The sequence below is a fragment of the Urocitellus parryii genome, chromosome 13 (genome assembly GCF_045843805.1).
Source record: "Urocitellus parryii isolate mUroPar1 chromosome 13, mUroPar1.hap1, whole genome shotgun sequence".
NCBI lineage: Eukaryota > Metazoa > Chordata > Mammalia > Rodentia > Sciuridae > Urocitellus > Urocitellus parryii.
The window spans coordinates 49,157,630-49,177,708 of record NC_135543.1 but is presented as its reverse complement, the minus strand read 5'-3'; the positions used below and the strand labels follow the sequence as shown (position 1 = coordinate 49,177,708).

The window sequence follows — 20,079 nt, the reverse complement described above, 5'->3', positions numbered from 1 at the left end:
TTTGTAAAGTATGGAATAAATGAAATAACTTCTGACAATGTACTTTCTATAGTAGCTGTTGCAATATACTTAGCAATTCCCACAGTGTATGCACTGTCACTATAAATATTGACTGGTTCATTAGCAAAATAAAGCACAAATGAGGGCTTGAAACTCTGCTCATTGTGCAGAAGTATAAGAAGTCTGTACCACCTCAGTGTGAGCATAGCTATAAAAACCTGCTTTTCCTGAGCTTGAGCCATGAGTGAACACTGTCACTGCTCCAGCTATTGGCTAAGCGTGTACAATTTTTGGAAAAATAAGTGAAGTTACAACAGCACACTGAACAATCTCATTATGGGGGTAGTGACTCTCCACTTGACCAGGAAAATTAGCAAATGCTATTTGCCAAGTATTAGAAGATTGCCAGAGCCAGCTTTGTTGTTGAATAGAAAATAAAGTACAATAATAGAAGGCTCTGATCCAATTAATTGTATAACTCATGTCCTGCCTTTAATGATTAATTGAGTAACAAAATCATGAAATGGAGTTAAAGACTTTTGAGGGAAATGAGTAATGTAAAGTCATTCCACTACTCCTAATGACTGCAAGAGTAGGAAATAGCAAAAAAAAAAAAAAATATATATATATATATATATATATATATATAAAATCTTATAAATTAATTCCAGTAAGTTGTGCAGTCTTTTTTTTAAGGGGGAGAGAGAGTTTTTAAATTTTTTTTTTTTTTTAGTTCTTGGCAGACACAACATCTTTGTATGTGGTGCTGAGGATCGAACCCGGGCAGCACGCATGCCAGGCGAGCGCGCTAGCACTTGAGCCACATCCCCAGCCCCAGTAGTGTTTTTTTTTTTAACTGAATCTATTTTTTTTAGATATTGTTTAAAGTTAAGAAAAGTTCATAGCATGATATATTATTAATCAACTTATCATTTTTTATACTTCTGTTAATGCAGTGTGGTTAAAAGAATCATTTTTTTAAGAGAGAGAATTTTTTAAAAAATTATTTTTTAGTTTTCAGTGGACACAACATCTTTATTTTTATGTGGGCAATAAAGGAGTTCCTGTTTTGAACCTACAAGTGCCTCGTGGTGGCTCGGTTATTTTGTGTCCAGCCAGACTGTGGCAACTCCCATGCTGCTCAAGATATCTTGTCCCCACAAATTCACTGGCAAAGTATCAAGTTTGAAAAGTCCTGTATTGCCATCTTTAGTCTCCCATGGGAGGTACTGAGCACTTTGGGCAGGCTGAGAAATTTGACCAATGCCTCCTAAATTAGCGGGTGCCATATGTAATGCCTATTCCCAGGGCCAGAATTTCCTAGTAATTAGGAAAATATCTGCCCTGGTGTTGACGACCCCTTTGAAAATCTTGTAATTACAAGTTCCAATACCAGGAGTCTTGCTTAGCTAACTGAGCCCAGTATGCTCTGTCCAGGGACCTGGAAGTCTGACCTTCCTAGGGTCCATTTGATAAAGCCTCTCCCACTGAATAAGGCAGAAAACGAATTTATTCTATGGTATTGAAAAATTGATGTGACTCCATTTTTGAAAACCCAGCTTCTACCTCAAGGCCTGTCCAGAGGGAGGGGGCATGACACTTGTCCTTGGAAAAACCCACAGAGCACTCCTAGGCACGTAGCCACCCTGCTGAGTTGTTTGTAAATAACAGGAGAGATCTGCAGCACCAGGTGTCCCTGACTCAGTTAGGCTAGGTGAGGACCCATAGCAACCCCCTAGCAACCACCAATCAGCATGAGACAGGAAAAATACCTGGGATGCCAGATGACCCCCCAGTATTCTCCGGTGGTTGATAACATGTTAGGAAACCATGTAGTTTAGCACGTACACCCCTCACTGATTAAACCAATCAGTTCAAAAGAATCCCCCTCTTGCACTAACAAATCACACTTACCCAACTTGTTCCCACCAGTGAATGTGCTAATCAACATTAAGAGTTCTTTGATTTTCCTGTGGTATGAAATGATTTGCTGTGTGATGTTGTGACACATAGAGCATCCCCAAAAACCTATAAAATCTCACTGAACAAAGGACTCACTCCTCGGGACCATTGTTTCAGAAACAGTTGTGAGTCCAGGCTAGAGCTTGCAATAAAGACTCTTGTGTGATTACACCGGATTCGGTTCCTGGAGGTCTATTGGGGTCCCACGAATCTGGCATTACAGTATCCTCTGGAGAAAGCTGTATAATGGAATTTGTTTAAGCAATAGCCTTAATTCTCCATTAAAATTTACATCAAGAACTCCTAACAGCACTTGAATTCCTGTTGGAATTAAATTGCTTCTACCCAGTATTAAACCTACTGTATCCTGTGGCAAGGACCCATAAATTCTCAAAGGGATTGTTTGCAGACCCGTTTTTGAAGTCAGTACAAATTTTGAGGTGGGTCAAGGTTCAAAAGCTCCTTGTTAGTAAAAAATGTCCTAGATGTATGGTGAGACTAGGTCTGCGCATAAGGAGGCTGGGCTAGAGTGATGGTTGAGCTGCAGCCAATGGCTGCTCCAGAGCAAATGATGACACCCCAATTATTTGATGGGGCCAGGCCTGGACCCACCTCCTTTACCTGCTGCCTAAGCAGAGGCCACCCATAGAAGCCACTCTGAGTGTAACAATCTTCTAAGGCACCATGGACAAATATCTTGCACATTTCTTTGTCCTTGTGGCCATTTACAATCTCTAGCCATGTGTCCCTGTTAGCCACAATTAAAGCACTGCCTTTTAGAATTGGTCTCCTTTGAGAGAGGTTGAAATACTTGTTTCAAGGCAACCACCATTGCTATGCCTTGCAAGTATGCCGTTCTGATATCAGAACAGAGGTGAATATCATCTTACACTGACCCCTTTTTATAGAGAGGTTGAATTACTTCATGGCAAACTTTGTTAACATTTTCAAATGCCAGCAGTTTAACTAAAATCTCAGAGGCATTTGGATCACTAATCATACAGTTCTTGGCTTGGTATAAGCATGCCATGAAATTTGAGAACATTTCATCCTGTCCTTGTCGAAAGTGACTGAAATCCAAGGTTTTCTCTCCCTTAGTAACTCTCTCCATGTCCTTCCCCCCACCACACACACACTTATCTGTGCGTAAGTTTGCAAATCATTATTTAGTTGTTGTCCCAAATCAGTAAATTGTCCTGCTCCAGTCAGCCTATCTAAAGTAATGTTAACTCCATGTGTTCTGTTCATCTCTACCTGCTTAGAGCAAAACTCTGTCCAATTGGACTTCCATAACAGATATTCGCCCCCTAAAGACAGACCCTAGCCAGCATAAGCCAATCGTTAGGCAACAAAGTCTCATTACATAGTGATTCTAGCAGACTTTGCACAAATTGGGAGTTTGGTCCATAAACAGAGCAAGCAGATTTCAATGTATTAAAAGGAATAGGTGCATAATCCTTTATCTATTATCTTGAATTCTGAAGATCAAGTTTTCAAAGGTAGGATATAGCCTGAATCCAGGCAAATCTTCCCTTGTTGCTTTTGCAGCTCAAAGGCCATGCTGAAGCTGGGAAACTTTTACAATATTTGTGATAGTGACTTTTAATTTTCCATGAGGGATGGGGTGAAGCAGGAGAGCAGGAGCATTCCCATTCAAATTATAGAGCTCATGAGCTAATTCATTCTCCTCAGGCTCAAAATCCTCTTCTACATCCTGCTGAGGCTCCATTTCCCCATCCTCTTGTGTCTCCTCTACTTATTGAGCTGGCTCCAGGACAAGCTGCCATTTCCCGAGCTGCACTCTGCAGACCAAGTATGAGTGGCAGGCAGGCAGGCCATTTGCACTTGTAACTTCTGACAGCCTTTTTAAAGCTAGCAATTAAGTCCTCTGTGGACCACACCTCACTATCTTGATCTGAATCCAAACAAGTCTGTATCAGAGTCCATATCCTGTCTACATTTTCAATCGTGCACCTGGGCATATTAGCTGAATTGCAGCCAGCACGCAACTCTCTGCCAAGTCTTTCCCAAAAATGCAAATCAAGTGATCCCTCTTCTGGGAATCATAGACAATTCTCCATAATTACTTCCACAAATTGGGCAAACTGAGCTTTCTTCACCAACTTTCCTCTTTGTTTAATAATGGTTTTAAGAATAGCTAGGTAAATTTCCCCATTCTTAATGCCAAGCTATCATAAAAATTCCTCCCTCCACTCACTCTCTCTATGAGAGAGCTGAGGGAGCTGATGAGCACCTGAAAGGCAAGTGACTCATCCAAGATGGAGATTCAACCAAGAGATTTACTGGGGGACTACCTGGAAGGGAAGAAAAGGAGAGTCATCGAGCAGAGAGAGGAGAGGAGGGCAGAGAGAGAAAGAGCAGACAGCGTGAGCTTGCAAGCTTCTGCTTAAGAAGGGTTGCATAGCAACGTGGCAGGTGCTGATTGGCAGGGTGACTTGGGAATGGGGAGCAGACACTGTGTCCTACGGGGATTGGTGGAGAAAATTTTTGAATTTGGCGCCCTTCCAGGAGAATGGGAGGGGTAAGGGATTCCATGATATTCTCACAAGATGGAAACTTGTGAGAGTCTCCCACACACCCAACAGCACCCACGACATTTTTCCTTCTAAACTCTTCATGATGGTCCTTCTTCCAGGCACCAATTCTCACCTGCAGCCTGCACAGGGAGGAAATAGGTAAGCATCAGAGGTTTGGGCCAGCTGGAAATAAAAATCTGAAAAATTTTATTAAGAAATAAAACCTTGAAACCTTATACTCTAATAAAATAGAAGATAGTGAATGCATCGATAAATTCCTTAAGTCATATGATCTGCCCAGATTGAGTCAGGAGGATACAACTTAAACAGACCAATATTAAGTAAGGAAATAGAAGAAGCCATCAAAAGATTACCAACCAAGGAAAGCCCAGGACCGGATGGATATATAGCAGAGTTTTACAAGACCTTTAAAGAAGAACTAATACTGATACTCTTCAATCTATTTCAGGAAATAGAAAAAGAGGGAGTACTTCCAAATTCATTCTACAAGGCCAACATCACCCTGATTCCAAAACCAAAGACACTTCAAAGAAAGAAAACTTCAGACCAATATCTCTAATGAATATAGATGCAAAAATCCTCAATAAAATTCTGGCAAATCAAATACAAAAGCATACAAAAAGATTGTGCACCATGACCAAGTGGGATTCATCCCCAGGATGCAAGGCTGGTTCAATATATAGAAATCAATAAATGTAATTCACCACATCAATAGATTTAAAGATAAGCACCATATGATCATCTTGAGAGATGCAAAAAAAAAAAGCATTTGACAAAATACAGCATCTCTTTATGTTCAAAACACTAGAAAAACTAGGGATAACAGGAACTTACCTCAACATTGTAAAAGCTATATACGCTAAGCCTCAGACCAGCATCATTCTAAATGGAGAAAAATTGAAGGCATTCCCTCTAAAATCTGGAACAAGTTAGAGATCCCTTCTCTCACCACTTCTATTCAACATAGTTCTTGAAACACTAGCCAGAGCAATTAGATGAAAGAAATTAAAGGCATAAATATAGGAAAAGAATAACTTAAATTAGCACTATTTGCTGATGACATGATTATAGTCTATACCTAGCAGACCCAAAAGGTTCTACCAAGAAACTTCTAGAACTAGTAAATGAATTCAGCAAAGTTGGCAGGATATAAAATCAAAGGCATTCATGTATATCAGTGACAAATTCTCTGAAATGGAAATGAGGACAACTACCCCATTCACAATATCCTCAAAAAAAAATTAAATACCTGGGAATCACCTAAAAGGTGAAAGATCTATACAATGAAAACTACAGGACCCTAAAGAGAGAAATAGAAGAAGACCTTAGAAAATGGAAGGATATACCTTGCTCATGGATATACAGAATTAATATTATTAAAATGGCCATATTACCAAAAGCACTTTTCAGATTCAATGCAATTCCAATCAAAATCCCAAAGGTTATTCCTTGCAGAAATAGAAAAAGCAATCACGAAATTCATCTGGAAAAATAAGAGACCCAGAATAGCTAAAGCAATTCTAAGCAGGAAGAGTGAAATAGTGGTATGGCGATACCAGTTTTAAACTATACTACAGAGCAATAGTAACAAAAACAGCATGGTACTGGCACCAAAACAGGCGGGTAGACCAATGGTAGAGAATAGAGGAAAAAGAGACAAATCCACAAAATTACAACTACCTTATATTAAACAAAGGTGCTAAAAGCATGTAATGGAGAAAGGATAGCATCTTCAACAAATGGTGCTGGAAATCCATATGCAACAAAATGAAATTGAATCCCTTTTTCTCACCATGCACAAAAGTTAACTCAAAATGGATCAAGGAGCTAGGATTCAGACCAGAGACTCTGCATCTAATAGAAGAAAAAGTTGGCCCTAATCTCCATCACGTGGGGGCAGGCCCCAAATTCCTTAATAAGACACCTATAGCTCAAGAGTTAAAACCAAGAGTCAACAAATGAGATGAATTCAAACTAAAAAGTTTTCTCTCAGCAAGAGAAATAATATGTGAGGTAAATAGGGAGCCTACATCCTGGGAACAAATTTTTACCCCTCACACATCAGATAGAGCTCTAATCTCTGGAGTATACAAAGAACTCAAAAAGTTAAACAACAAAAAACTAAATAACCCTATTAACAAATGGGCCAAGGACCTGAACAGACACTTCTCAGAAGAGGATATACAATCAATCAACAAATACATGAAAAAATGTTCACCATCTCTAGCAATCAGAGAAATGCAAATTAAAACCACTCTAAGGTACCATCTCACTCCAGTAAGAATGGAAGCCATTATGAAGTCAAACAATAACAAGTGCTGGCAAGGATGTGGGAAAAAGGGTACACTCATACATTGCTGGTGCGACTACAAATTGGTGCAGCCAATTAGGAGGGCAGAATGGAGATTCCTTGGAAAGCTGGGAATGGAACCACCATTTGACCCAGCTATTCCCCTTCTCGGACTATACCCAAAAGACCTAAAAAGAGCATACTACAGGGACACAGCCACATCAATGTATATAGCAGCACAATTCACAATAGCTAGACTGTGGAACCAACCTAGATGCTCTTCAATAGATGAATAGATTTTTTTAAATGTGGCATTTATACACAATGGAATATTATTCAGCACTAAAAAATAACAAAATCATGGCATTTGCAGGGAAATGGATGGCATTAGAGCAGATTATGCTAAGTGAAGTTAACTAATCCCTAAAAAACAAATGCCGAATGTGTTCTCTGATATAAGGGGGGCAACTCAAAATAGGATAGGGAGGAAGAGCATGAGAAGATGATTACCACCTAATAGGGAAGAGAGGTGGGAGGGAAAAGGAGGGAGAAGGGGAATTGCATGGAAGATGGAAGGAGACCCTCATCGTTATACAGAATACATGTATGATGTTGTGAGGAGAAAAAAAAAAAAGAAGTGTGTCACATTAGATTGGGTAGAGAGAAGTGATGGTAGGGGAGGGGAGGGGAAGGGGGAATAAAAAGGGCAGCAGAATAGAATAGACATTATTATTGCTGTATGTATATAGGTGAGTGTTTGACCAATGTGATTCTGCAACCTGTACAATCAGGTTGCAGAATTATACCCCATTTGATTCAAATGTATGAAATGTCAAGATCATTGTACTGCCATGTGTAACTAATTAAAAAAAAGAAAACAAAAGGCGGAGGAAAATATGTTTAAACAAGGGCTTGATGGGCGGAAGAGAACTGATGGGTCTGATCCTAACAAAGGGAAAAAGCCCTCAAGTGCTTTATTTATACTGAAACACACCAAAGAAATTTATTGTGAGGAAAGATTCTTCAAGGTAAAGAAGAAGTGAGAGAGTGTGGGGACACTGGCCCAACAGGGGACTTATCACTTGCACAATAATTCTTCCTACTCCCAGCCTTGAGCCCCACCACAAAGCTACTTGGGGCACTGGTACCTCTCTCTACCTCCAGGGAGTTGTGTTTGAACCTAGGGCTGTCTGAGCCAATAAATTCTGTGGTGTCCCAGAATTCTCTGTGAGCAGGATATTTGCCAGGGCAATAGACCAGTCTCAGATTGGTAAGTAATACTGAGGGGCTCACCTACACTTCTAGATGACCAGACATGCCCACAGTTCATTCATGGCTTCCAACACTCTCCTGACTGGATCTTAAAAGAAACTGGCCCAGAAGAGGTGAACAATTTCCCAGAGTCCCTGGCCAGTGAGCAGCAGATGCCTGCACCACAGCCTCCAAACCCTTATCCACAAAGTGCCTCTAGAGTGAGAACCACATGGTGACCTGCAGCTTGTTCTCCCCCACTGTGGATGGCTGCCCCTGTAGGCAGCTACTGAGGTCACTGTTCAGACAGCAGGTCAAATGGATCTACTTGGTCTACTTGTCATTCCCAGCGAGACAGAGCCATACTGTGAGGCAGGAGTTCAGGGTGGATGTTCACCTGCCAGTTCCTTCTGGTGAGACAGTCAGGGACCAGAAGGGTAGCCAAAATGACAGGATCAGGGTCTCTAGACATGATCCCCACCAGTGATTATGTGCCCACCCCCCCCCCCACACACACACACACTCAGATTCTTTTCTGCAGAGTCACGGGACAGGGTAAGCTTCTGGTCTACCCAGCACACACTGGTTTTACCCACCCTGCAGACAGTGCATCCTATCCAATTGCCCTGGTTACCTGCTTTACCTCCCTCACTGTCAAGGACAAAAGGCAGAAGCCCAGTTCACCAGCTTGTCCCCTTCTCAGCTGGCTGGGAAATTTCTGAACCATGAAGATTCACAGGGCAGTAAGGTTGATGTTCTTGGAACCTGATAGTCGAACTCTTAATCATGCAAGCATGCGGGTCCTCTCTTCCTTAGAATACACTCATCTTCTCTTTCTCCTCACAGGTTCTGGCCCTCCTGGGACTCTCTCTGCTCTAGAGGGTTAGAAGGAGACTGAAATTTGGCTCTAGTTTCTGGGGAGTTGAAAGCAGCTCCTGAGGCTCAGGCTCTGGAAAGCCAGTTCTGGTTCTGGATGTTGAAACTCCCACAGCCCACCAGCAGGGGCTCAGCTTCTGGAGAACTGAAAGAAACTTCTAGAATTGGGTAACCAGAACCTGCTCCATGCTTGAGGACACTCAGCTCTTTAGCAGCTATCCAGTGATGCCTGACACTGGTTCTGGCTTCTGGGGAAATGAGAGAAACTCCCAGAGCCCACTGGCAGCAATTTCCAGATGCTCTACTGCTGTGATTCCAGCTTCTAGGAAATTGAGAGAATTCCTGTAGCTGAGCCACTGCAGCAGGAATACTTGGTGGGAGCCCACCTGCTGTAACCTGTCTTTTCAGGCTTTTCCTTGCTCTGGATGGTGGCCACATCATCCAGGCTCTTTGCTCCTATAGATGCTTCCATTTTTATTTTATAACCTTTCTTTCTGGCTCTGCATATATTGGTTGATATTTTGTTTGGAATATTTAATTCAGCATTTCTTGTAAACCATTTTTGAGTTAATCTTATGCTATAATCGCAGGGTTATTTATAGAGGCTATTAGCAGTTCTCTACCTGTTTTTTTTTCCTTACTCTCTCTCTCTCTCTGTACTATCTTTACTAAAATAATTTGTTGTTCAGGGTCATTTGAGAGATCCATTACCTCAAACAATCCTAGCTAGACTATAATATTTACAAGTTAACACAGATTCATTTGAAACAAGAAAAAAAAAGTTTTTAAAGAAGCCCCTAAAATATAAGCCACTGTAAAACCACTGTTTTAATGTCCAGAGGGGGAACGTGATTGATTTCTTTCAAAGCTGACACCCTGCTGTCACAGGCTGTTGTTGCCTTACTTGTTGAGGGACACAGCCGAGTCAGGATGAAGCATGGCATTTTTGCCAGAAGTAGTGGTTGAGAGGTGATGCCAGCGAGCCATTAAGATGATGACTTTTGAATTCTCGTGGAGTTCCCGTTGAGTTCCAGTTGAGTTCTCGAGGGGATTCCTGAAGAGTTTGTGTTGGTTGGTGAAGTTCCGGTGGTGGGAGTTCCAGTTAGTGTGTGGTGTGTTCCTGAAGGAGCTGCGTGGGTGGCGTTTGGGAGAGTTCCCAGGGAGTGTGTGTGGAGTGTGCTGGTGGAGTTCAGAAATAAAGTTTGTTCCTGCATGAGTGGCTCGTGATTTGTGCCCAGCCAGAGTGCGGCATTTGGTGGCCCATGCAGGGGACGCCTGAAGCTTGGGAGTAAGTAAAAGTGCTCACCCCTGAGGAAAGGGAAGAGAATGGGTGACCATTTCAAAAAACAATGTGTTCTTGTTTTGATTTCTTTTGTTTTTGTTTCAAGCTGCCTATCCCTAGAACTTTCTCAGGCAAACTGGGAAAAATGGTTGGCTCAAGGTTTGAAGTTGTTCGGCCCTGAGGAAGAGATAGAGATAGACCACGAAAATACATTTCAAGAAAATAGGAAAATTGGTACAACGATATTTTGTTCCTTTTTTGTTTCATTCTGTTTCGGTTTTGTTTTGTGTTACCTTCTTGGGTTGCGTTATCTTTATAGTAGATTATAAATTAGTAAAAAACAAACTGAAGAGTGTTAAGTAAATTGTTAGAGGTTCAGACCATGGAGAAAGACATTTTAGATCAAGTAAAAGAGAAGGTCTCTCAAGCTAGTCAGACAGGAAGAAAATTTAAAGGAGGAAGAACTATCAGGGAAAAAGTTACAACAGGAGGCTGCTACTAACACTTTTCTATCACCAGAGGGTGTAAGTGTCCAACCAACAGCTCCAGCTACAGAGACAACATATGCTATGGGGCCTCCAACCCCCGTAATTGATCCTGCTATATATTCACAAATTGCTGCAGATGCAGTTAGGGCATGGAAGACTTTACAAGGACATGGAGATTTACAAGGTCAATTATCTAAGATAATACAAGGAGCTAATGAAACTTACACTGAATTTGTAGATAGGCTTATTCAAACAGCTACCAGAGTTTTTGGGGACACAGAACAAGCAATGTCATTAATTAAACAGCTAGGCTTTGAGCAAGCAAACAGATGGTGCAAGGAGGCCATTAGACCATGGAAACATGTAGATTTAAACACATATATTAAATTATGTAGAGACATTAATGAACAAGGGCAAGTCTTGGCAGCTGCAGTACAACAGGCTTTAGATGCCTGGCCAAAAACATGCTACAATTGTGAACAAACAGGACATTTTAAAAGGAGTTGCCCCATACGAGGAGGGTTTAATAAAGCTAGGTATCAAAGGAGTAGAATATTGGGTATTTGCCCATGATGTCATAAAGGGAGACATTGGGCTAATAAATGCCATTCTCAAACCATCATAGAGGGTACTCCATTATTGGAAGGATCCTGAAGGATGTGAAGGAACTATACAGCCATATGTATTGGATCATCTTCCTATAAATTTATGGGGATGAGATGTCCTAGATCAATTAGGTTTGACATTAACAAATAACATCAATCCAAATGTGCCCACTATTAGGGCTAGACAAGGTTTTAGGAAAGAAAAAAGATTAGGAGAACAAGAACAAGGTATAGCAGCACCAATACAAATAGATCAAGAAATAGATAGACATAGATTGGATTTTCAAAAGGGGTCACTGAGACAATAAAAATTACTTGGAAATCAGAAAGACCAGTATGGGTTCCTCAGTGGCACCTGACTAAAGAAAAGATACAAGCAACCCATGACCTGGTCAAACAACAATTAGCGGAGGGACATATACAACCTTCCGTATCTCCCCATAATACTCTCATTTTTGTCATTAAAAAGAAATCTGGTAAATGGAGATTACTGCAAGATTTAAGAGCCATTAATAATGAGATGGTTATTATGGGAACTGCTCAATCAGGGATTCCCCAATTGTCTGCTTTGCCAAAAACCTGGTATGTTTTAGCTATAGATATTAAAGATTGTTTTTTTTTTCAATTCCAATTCATCCTGAGGATAGTCCATGTTTTGCATTTATCATCCCTGCACTGAATCATGAAGGTTCTGGTCAGAGATATGAATGGAAAGTACTCCCTCAAGGGATGGCTATGTGTCAAATTTATGTTAACAAAGTAATCCAGCCACTTAGAACTATGTGTAAAATTTATGTTAACAAAGTAATCCAGCCACTTAGAAATCAAAATCCTGAACTACAAATATTTCACTATATGGATGATGTATTGTTAGCACACAAAGATAGAAACACATTGCTAGAATGTTATGCCACACTTACAAATTTATTAAAAAATTATAATCTAGAGATAGCAATAGATAAAGTACAATTAAATTTTCCAATTTATTATTTAGGAGTTCTATTAACCTCAACCATGGTCCATCCACCAAAAATTCAAATACAAGTAGATCGACTCAAATCACTTAATGACTTTCAAAAGTTATTAGGAGACAAAAATTGGATAAGGCCTTATCTAGGCATACCACAAAGAGAGTTGGGACCTTTATTTGATATCCTAAAAGGTCCATCAGATCCAAATTCACCCCACATGTTAACACCTGAAGCAAGAAAGACATTAAAATTTATATATGGAATTTATATATGGAAAATATGCATTTGGATAGAATTTATATGTTTGCTTGCCTTTATTATTTATTGTACTACCAACAAAAAATATTCCTACAGGAGTATTTTGGCAAGAAGGTCCATTATTAAGGATACATTCATCTTATTCTCCTAACACTATTCTTACTAGGTATCCTGAGGCTGTAGGACAATTAATACTCAAAGGAATAAAAGCAGCAAAGGGAGTGTTTGGAATTTCTCCCAATAAAATTATTACTCCATATACTATGGATCAAATTGACGAGTTAGCTAATGAGTTAAATACTGGGGCAATAATCATGTGTAAATCTAATATTTTATTTGATAATCACTTACCATCTAATCCTTTATTGTCTTTTTGGTCTTCACATCCTGTAGTTTTTCCAAAAATGACAAGAAAAACACCTATCATGAATGCTTCAATATATTCACTGATGGGTCAAATAATGGTACAGCAGTAATAGTTACCCCTGATCAAACTTCTACATTTTTAGTACCCAAACAATCAGCTCAAAAGGTAGGGCTTAATGCAGTATTACAAGCTTTTGTGATGTTTAAATATTCTGTATTTAATTTATTTTCTGATGGTCAGTATATAGTTAATGCTATAGTATCCCCTGAAGATGCTGGTAGGATTTCTCCTTCCTCTACTGTTTTCTCTTTGTTTTCCACTATACAAAGTCTAATCTGGGACAGAAAAGATCCATTATTTATAGGACATATCAGAGCACATACACGATTGCCTGGAGCCATTAGTTTGGGCAATGATTTAGCAGATAAAACTACACATGACATACACATTTTCTCTACACTAGAATAAGCTACAAATTTTCATAAAAGGTTCCATGTCAATGCTAATACTTTACAAAAGCATTTTAAAATAACTAAGGAACAAGCTAGACAAATAATAAAACAATGTCAAAATTGTGTGACCTTTTTACCACAAGTTAATCTTGGAGTCAATCCTAGAGTACTGATACCTCACCATATTTGGCAGATGGACGTCACACACTTGCCAGAATTTGGAAAATTAAAATATTTGCATGTTACAGTTGATAGTTCTTCTGGATTTTTGATGGGCTCCCTTCACACCGGAGAAAAAATTATAGCTCATTGCTTACAAAATTTTGCCACTGTGGGCATTTCAAAACAGTTAAAAACAGATAATGCCCCTGGCTATACCTCTACCTCTTTTAAACAATTTTGCTCATCATTTGGCATTACTCACATAACAGGAATCCCATACAATCCACAGGGACAAGGTATAGTTGAAAGAGCTCATCAAACTATTAAAATGTACTTATTAAAGCAAAAAGAGGGAATTGGAAAGGGGTATATATCCCCCAAAGATAAACTTAAAATAACCCTTTTTACTCTAAACTTTTTAAATTTGGATTCATCAGGGCTTAGTGCTGTGGAAAGGCATATATATCCAAAAAATGTACATAAGCCCAAGGTACTTTGGAAGGATATTTTAACAGGACAATGGAAAGGTCCTGACCCAGTGACTATCTGGAGTCAGGGTTCTGTTTGTGTGTTTCCACAGGGAGAACAGCAGCCGATTTGGATTCCAGAGAGACTAACCAAAGCGATTTCTACAGACCAAAAAGAAGATGATTTGACTCAAATCCACAACAGCTGATATCCAGAGCTCCAGCTTAGCTATTCTTACATCTGCGACAGTGATTCTCCCACACCTGGAGGCTAATGAATAATGAACACCATTAAAGTCTATTTCAAATGTAAAAAACCTTGAGGCTTGCTTGTGGGAATACCTTCAGACCCATATGCAAGTTACAGGAAAAAGCATGGGATATCCAAAGAAGTGTCAAACCCAGGTGGTAACCAGGATGCTTTTTTCAATATCTATTTTATTATTGCCTTTCCCACATCATGAAGTTATATTTTATTTGTTGAGCTCATACAGACCTAGGTTAATGTTTTTCTGATCAGTTCTATTTTTTGACTGTGGAATTTTTAAACATTGCAATGGAGATTTCACCTGTGAAAAGCTACAAGGCCTTTATTATTATGTTATATGTTGTATGTATTGTGTTATATGTGCACACTCCTGTTTTGTGTTGTATGTCTGTATGTCATATATCATATATGAGGAGTGCTCATGAAAAAATGGATCCAACTGGAGCCACATTGCATGTTGTTTAATTAAAACAGAAGGGAGATGTTGAGGGATGAAGCATGGCATTTTTGCCAGAAGTAGTGGTTGAGAGGTGACACCAGCGAGCCATTAAGATGATGACTTTTGAGTTCTCTCGGAGTTTCCGTTGAGTTCCAGTTGAGCTCTCTCGGGGGATTCCTGAAGAGTTCAAATTGGTTGGTGAAGTTCCGGTGGTGAGAGTTCCAGTTAGTGTGTGGTGTGTTCCTGAAGGAGCAGTGTGTGTGGCGTTCGGGAGAGTTCCCAGGGAGCGTATGTGGAGTGTGCTGGTGGAGTTCAGAAATAAAGTTTGTTCCTGCTTGAGTGGCTCATGATTTGTGCCCAGCCAGACTGTGGCACTTACTGACATGTCCATAATCAGAGCCCACAGAGTGAGTGTTACCACTTTATATGAACACTTGTTGCAGGGACTGACACCCCTCCCCAGGACTGCTCACTGTGGGACACCAAATTTACAGAGTTTTTAGATATAGGAAACACTGACAGCATTCCCAAGAGCCCCTTCTAGGGTATCACTGTATAATTGGAAAAACTCAAACTACATGATCTAAAGAAAAAAGAATTTTTTTTCCAGCAACACTGATTGGCTTCTATATGGCTTGATGGTCAAGTGGGATGAACTCCATGTTTTAACACCATTTACAACAAGATCTTTACTGCAAAAGACAAAGAAAATGGACAGAAGTCCCTTATGTGTAGGCTTTTATGGCCATCAGTCAAGATATTAAAAAAGATTGCAAAAATATGAAAGTCATACTCCTCTGGCCACACTGGCAATGGGAATATACCAATTGTCCCCATTTGGGAAGAACTGAGCCCCTCTTGTTCTCACTGGAAAATAATTCCTCCACGAAGTGACAGGGTCCAAATGCCCATAGGGTCCAAGAACCCAGATTAGTATCACATCAGAGGAGACTTGAGTCCTGTATGGCATGGCAGGTGATTGACATGCCTACTTATTTTTTTTTTTAAGAGAGAGGAGAGAGAGAGAGAGAGAGAGAGAGAGAGAGAGAGAGAGAGAGAGAGAGAGAACTTTTAATATTTATTTTTTAGTTCTCGGCGGACACAACATCTTTGTTGGTATGTGGTGCCGAGGATCGAACCCGGCCGCACGCATGCCAGGCGAGCGTGGTACCGCTTGAGCCACATCCCCAGCCCATGCCTACTTATTTCTTATAAACAATTTTAAAATAGTCCTCAACTTGCAATGAAGGGGGATCACCTACAGGCTTTTGATGACTTTCTCTCTTCTGAATCTCTGCTTGTACTAAAAAGATAAAGGTGTTTTCAGAATTCTTAGCACACATTTTCGCCTGGGTAGCTGGCCAGCCAAGGCTGTATTTATCTCTGTTGGATGTTTGAGGAATGCAATGTCTATTGTTTTCTGTATTTCAGGTATGATGACTCTTAGTGTTTGCTCTCACAAAGAAGCAACTGAAAATGACTGACATCTTGATTTTTATGGGTAATCTACAACCAACTCTTAAAATACATCAAATGTAAGATAAATATTCACAAAAATACTTATAATTTAAATCTGAAAACTATATAATAGAGGAAAACAGCCGAGTCATTTGTAAGCTATTTTTAAAAATTCCCTTGAATATATTCAACTAGAATGCTAAGGCATTTTCTACATAAAATATTATGGTTTTTCCCAGTATTCCTAAGAAATCTAATAAGTAACTTTACAGGGAAGAACCAGGAACAAAATAGGGGGGAACACCCTGTGCCTGATGAACACAAGTCAAGTCACAGGTCCCTGTGGGTGGTGAGGCTGAGTCTCCCAGGAAGGCCAACACCACTCCCAGCTCAGCCCGTGGTTTTTTCTTGCCTGAGCTCAGCTGGTGGTTCCAGTCTGCTTTATAGAAGAGCTCCACCGGGTGCAGCACACGTGGTGGGCAGAGCCAGTGGACAGCACGGGGAACTGGTCACAGTCATATTGTCGCCACGCCCCCTTGTCTCCTTGCACTGGACTGGCCTGGATATTTATGTCTGATTCTGAGTGATGCGTCCTCAGGCAGGGTCTCAGTGCCCAGGCTGCAGCAGGCTGTCACTCCAGGAAGAGCCGGTGAGGGCTTTCTCCATACCAGCCCTTGGCTTCGGGATTCCAATAGGTGTTCTCAGGCCGCACACTCTGGGAAGAGGTCCTGCGCTTAGCCAAGCACAAACCCAAGTGATCTTCCACTGCCTAGAAGAGGTTCTAGAATGCCACAGCTGCCCGGATGAGGAAGCGCTCCAGGAGATGTTGTTTGTTGGGCTGCAGGCAGTAGGACACACAGTACTCACAGGTGCTGCAGCAGCCACTGGCCAGGCATCACGGCAGCAGTTCCGCTTTGTGCTGGGGACACTGATATCACAGCAGCCGTTTGTCAGCAGATCCTTCCTTTCACAGATGTACCCCAGCTCATCCGTGATAAGGTGCTTCCCTTGAATGGAGTTCAAGCACTGATTGCTTGTCCGGCTACTATTGCCCCAGTTGAAATGCACTTTCCACGAAATGGGTTAGTCATGGTCCTGAGCCGGGAGGAGAGTCTGATCTCTCACTGCCCTCTCCTCCTGCTTCCAGGTACTGCTGAGGAAGGAGACCAGGGTGAGCACCCACCTCTTCCGCAGGGGTTGAGCCACACCATGGCGGCCAGGTTCATCATCCTGGCATGGACAGTGGAGGTTGCAGTCAGGAAGCAGAGCAAAGCAGGCCTGGGGACCCTGTGATATGGCTGCTAAGTGCAGGGCACCCTGACCACTTACTGCAACCTTGACCCCAGATCTGGCCCAGCCCCTGTATTAAAATATTGAAACATCAATTGTTGATTATGAATTCTTGGCTTCTTAAGGTTTATAAAAGACGATGAACTTAGGTCTTTTAAATGTGTCTTCATAAATTGTATGTAAAAGGCAGTAAAAAAATTATTTGTATGTGAAAAAGGTAGAGATGGCCTTCATCCTGGGTCTTCATTCAAATATAAGATGACTAAGAATTAAAATCTAATGCACATGTAACTCAAGACCCTAAAAAGTACATTCTGAGGTGCCTTGACTGAGTTTTGCCAGGTGGGGTGCCTACAGCTCTATCTCTGTCACCTCTTGTCATTTTATGACAATCCCAGCCAATGAGTAAAATGAGTGTCTCTATTTTGCAGAAAAGGAAACAGTTTTGAAAAGGAGCAGTCACCAATGACTATGCAGCCAGAGACAGAGTCCACCTGCAGTGGCCCCCTCAGGTCTAAATCAGAGAGGATGTAGAGCTACAAAACAGTGCCCAGGCTCCATTTCTTTTTCCACCATATGCCGACCAGGTCCATCCCAGGACCCCAGACATGTACAGAGTACTGGGACCACTTACCACGATGCCCTTGATTTTACCCTCAGAATGGCCAGGCCCTTTACCCTTGACTCCGAAAGCAAAAGCACCCACCTGCCCCTTTACACCCTCCTGAGAAAGGTCCAGAGTGAGCCAGCCATGCCACACCAGCCAGCAGAAGGAGCGGTTCCTGGCAGTGTCCTTCAGGGAAAGCCACAGACTCAATGGAATGTTTTATCCAAAACTGATAAAGGAGGCCAAGAAGTTCCAGCACCTTCTCTATCAGCTTGGAAGACAAGAATGAAAGAAAACCCTTTTGAGATACCTTAATTACAGTCCTGCAGATGCAATGAAATGGGCTAAATGAGATTCGGATATCTTGTTCAAATCTGTGGGCCATCCTGGTCCTCTTTAGTGAAGCTGCCAACCACTAGCTCTCGCAAAGGGAGCTGCACAGAAATGCCCTGAACCAAATATGTGGGACCTTGTACAAGTCTCTTGTCTGCACATTTCTGTCCCTTCAGCTGTAAGGTGGGGGCCAAAACTGAGCATGTAAAAGCCACATACACTGAGTATGATGGGCTTGCACTGTAGGCCGGGCCTCTTCCCCATCAGCAAGCTCTTGGCCGTCACTTGACAAGATCCTACATCTTGCTGGCTATTTCTTCATCTTCTCCACACATAGAGAAAGGACAGAGGCTGAGATGAACCTTCAAAGTCCTTCATAGTTCCAGGATCTAAAACTGAGCTAGGTCTGTCAGTGCTACCAGCTGGCCTGTTCCCCACTGAAACTTTCCTAACTCTCAACTTCTGGGGGTCCAGCAACAATCTCCTGCCACTCACGAAGATTTAATAACACCTGCTGAGTACCCAGGATCCATGAGGCACAGGGATGTAATGTGCACAAACTGTTACTCCCCTCATGGGATTTATGGCCGGGTGAGCAACACACTTATTGGAGCTCAGAAGCCTGAGCTCCCTACAATGCCTCTCCTCTGAGGTCTTCCCACCCTTGTCACCTTGAGTGGACTGTGCTGCCGCACAATACAACGTTCTAAAATAATGCGTTTGGCACCTTGATTCTTCACCATTCTCCATCCCAGCACACACAGAGAACTTCATCACATCTACCCAGAGCCCAAATATGCTGGGAGCTGGGATTCCCATTCCATATGAAGAGGAGGGGACTGAGCAGTTGCTGAGAGCTCAGAGACACAGACAATGAAATAAATTGTGGTTTTACTTTTCAAGTTTTCAATCCATTGAGTCACATGAACTCTTCCCACAAGTGTTCAAAAGAATCCACTCTTAGTGTATCCTCATAGTGGCTCCATGGTGGCAGATGAGCAGCTCCCTCCCCTTCTGTCACAAAACTGGTGGAGTAGCCTAAGCACTGATTATAGGACTTCACTGTCCCCTAGCTGCAGCCTACAAAACTTCTGGTGAAGTTCAGGCCTGAGTTAGTTTATCCCCAAGACCTACCCATGTCCCAAACAGAGCAAAAGGGCTGAGGACTGAGTCTCTTCTCCCAAAAATGATCCCTGTAGCCTCACTACCTCTCACAATGGATCCTCTGTACACCTGGAGGGTGTCCCTTGCCATAAGCACAGGACCTCTATCTCAGGCAACCTTCTAACCACCCATCCCAACCCCTGTTCTAAATCTTCCTTTCCAAATAGGGTAACAACTGATCTTGGGGTTGCGAAGCTTATCATGTGTGCTTAAAGACACCAAAGCATAATGGGTCAGAGGCAGGCATTCCTGACCCAGGCCTGCTGCTGCCATCGTTTTACTGACAGCCTCAGTGTCCAGCCCACTGGAATGGATCTGCAGGCCCTGGGCCAGACCAACCCAGCACGACACCTGCCACTTCTCAGGGCCTCGCTCAGCTTCCAGCTCCGGTTGCTCAGTTCCTACACCACAGTGACTGTCCCCATCCTCTGTTCCTGGATCTGATGTTGGTCAAGCAGGAAGGGGAAAGAAAATGGGGCTCCCTACCCTGCAAAGGCACCCCTTGCTTTCTGATAGTGTAATAGCACAAAT

General features: G+C 41.8%; 1 pseudogene; it reads right to left on the bottom strand.

Moving 5' to 3' along the window:
* Positions 1 to 16,785: 16,785 nt before the first annotated feature.
* On the bottom strand, positions 16,786 to 17,383 carry LOC113182229 (SREBP regulating gene protein pseudogene; annotated as a pseudogene).
* Between the last annotated feature and the right edge of the window lie 2,696 nt (positions 17,384 to 20,079).